We start from the raw sequence: 2,774 nt of genomic DNA, 5'->3' as shown, positions 1-2,774 counted from the left end.
ATTTTCCGCCTGGTACCCAAAACCATGGTAAGGACCAACAAGCAATATCTGGCGACTGAAATACTTTGGGAAAGACAATTATGGTTAGTTTTCGGATAAGTACCCTAGAAAATCTACAAATAGGAGATGTTTTATTCTATTTTGATTACGTTTGGATAGAAAATTATTATTAGTACTATTCCCTCCGTTCCTAAATATAACTCTTCTAGAAATTCCACTATAGATTACATACGAAGCAAAATGAGTGAATCTACACTCTAAAATATGTCTATATACATCCATCCGTATGTCGTTTGTAGACAATCTATAAATAGAAATTTTTTATTCTGTTTTGATTACTTTTGGATAGATAATTATTATGTTTAGTATCAGCCTGCGTATTTAGATAAATATAAGACAATCTATAAATAGAAGTTTTTTATTCTGTTTTGATTATGTTTGGATAGACAATTATTGTTAGTAGTATCAGGATAAATACATTTGAAATACCATATGATACATGTGGTAAATGATCCACACATGAGGAATATACTATATCTAAACATGTTTTAGTGGTAGCAAGATACATAGATACCTTAGTATCTAATAAATCTAAGCCAATTTTTTTGGGACGGAGGTAACATATAAAGATGGGTCTCGCCCTCATGGGCAAAGCAGCACAGGGAGCAAAGTTGGCTTCCCTACGCAACGATAACAAGGTAAGCTACATCGCAAGCCTATGTGCACTCAGCAAGCAGCAGTCTCCACAATGTTGGCGTGCTGCTGCTTTGTTGTGTCCCAGCTGCTCATTGTAATAACGCTTATGTACCTTGTCATGGCCAAGAGCAAGGTCCGCAGTGGCACGTGCTCATCGGCGACGGTGCTGCTTCCACTTCCGCCGGGGCCATGACCGTGGCCAGTGGTGGGTAGCCTGCCCGAGCTAGTGCTCAGCAAGCCGGCGTTCCGTTGGATCCATCGCGTGATGAAGGATATGGGCACCGACATCGCTTGCTTCCGCCTTGGCAGCGTCCACGTCGTCCCGATCACATGTCCCAAGATCGCAAGGGAGGTGCTCAAGAAGCAGGACAAAAACTTCTCGTCCCGTCCACTCACCTTCGCCTCCGGCACCATCAGCTCCGGGTACAAGGACGCCGTGCTCTCGCCATTCGGGGATGAAGATGCGCAAGGTGCTCACTTCTGAGATAATTTGCCCCTCCCGCCACAAGTGGCTCCACGACAAGCGCGCCGACGAAGCTGACAACTTGATGCGCTACATCTACAACCTCACCGCCGGGGGGTCATCTTCAACGTCGGGACTAGGCGCCAACGTCGATGTCAGGCATGTCGCGCGGCATTACTGCGGCAACGTCATCCGCCGGCTTGTCTTCGGCCAACGGTACTTTGGGGAGCCTCAGCCGGACGGCGGGCCGGGGCCGATGGAGATGGAGCACATGGACGCTTCCTTCGCCCTCCTAGGGTTCACCTTCGCGTTCTGCGTCAGCGACTACCTCCCGTGTCTACTTGGCCTGGACCTCGACGGCCACGAGAAAATTATTAAGGAGGCCAACACAAAAGTGGATAGACTGCACAACGTGGTCATCGAAGAGCGTTGGAGGCAGTGGAACAGCGGCGAGAGGCAGGACGGGGTCCAGGACTTCCTTGACGTTCTCATCACGCTCGCCAACGGTGATGGCAAGCCGTTGCTCAGCATCGATGAGGTCAAAGCACAGTCCAAGGTAAGCAAAATATTAATTAATGAGAAATTTTAAGATGGTTCAAGGGCCTAGATTGAATTTAGTGACCAATTGCCTCATAGTCCTACAAGGTACTAATACGTCATCCATGAGAAAAGATAATAGCTCACACTCTTAAATACTACTCCCTCCGTCTCATAATATAAGAACGTTTTTGACACTAGTTAGTCTCAAAAACTTTAGGGAGTAGATCTTATAATGTATTTCGCAGGTGTTAGAAAAGGGAAACAATAGAATAAGAAATTGTGAATTAATAGTTTAAACATAGCATTAATGTATTTTTCTACCATTTTGGTGTTATTTTAACTTAAATTGTATTTAAAATTCCAATTATTCAATGTAATCTATCTTTATGCAAAGATATAATATTAACTTACATTTATCTCCATGGAATGCATGCAGGGCATAATATTAGCGGCCATAGATAACCCGTCAAACGCAGTGGAGTGGGCGCTGGCGGAGATGGTGAACAACCCAGAACTGCTGGCCAAGGCGGTGGAGGAGATGGACCGGGTGGTCGGTCGCGAGCGACTGGTGCAAGAGTCGGACATCATGCATCTCAACTATCTCAAGGCGTGCATACGTGAGGCATTTCGCCTCCACCCAATCGCTCCCTTCAACCTGCCGCACGTCGCGATTGCCGACACCATTGTTGCGGGCTACCGTGTGCCCAAGGGTAGCCACGTCATCCTCAGCCGGCTGGCCCTGGGCCGGAACCCCGCCGTCTGGGATGAACCGCTCCACTTCAAGCCAGAGCGCCATATGGGAGACAACATCAATGTGGTGCTTACCGAGAGCGAATTGCGGTTCATCTCCTTCAGCACCGGACGGCGGGGATGCATCGCGGCATCACTAGGAACAACCATGAGTGTCATGCTCTTCGGCAGGCTCTTGCATGGCTTCACCTGGACCAAACCGGCTGGGGTGTCGGCCATCAATCTCAGCGAATCGAAGCACGACCTCTTCAAAGAGAAACCGCTAGTGCTACATGCTGAGCCACGTCTTGCAGTGCACCTCTACCCTCTCATTATGCATCGTTGA

The 2,774-nt window shown here is 47.6% G+C and overlaps 1 pseudogene; it reads left to right on the top strand.

The window, feature by feature from the left end:
• The first annotated feature begins 748 nt into the window (after window positions 1-748).
• On the top strand, window positions 749-2,774 carry LOC123133565 (tyrosine N-monooxygenase-like; annotated as a pseudogene).

The sequence above is a fragment of the Triticum aestivum genome, chromosome 6B (genome assembly GCF_018294505.1).
Source record: "Triticum aestivum cultivar Chinese Spring chromosome 6B, IWGSC CS RefSeq v2.1, whole genome shotgun sequence".
Lineage (NCBI taxonomy): Eukaryota > Viridiplantae > Streptophyta > Magnoliopsida > Poales > Poaceae > Triticum > Triticum aestivum.
Note: the sequence above shows the minus strand (reverse complement) of the source record. Positions and strands in the feature narration are given on the sequence as shown.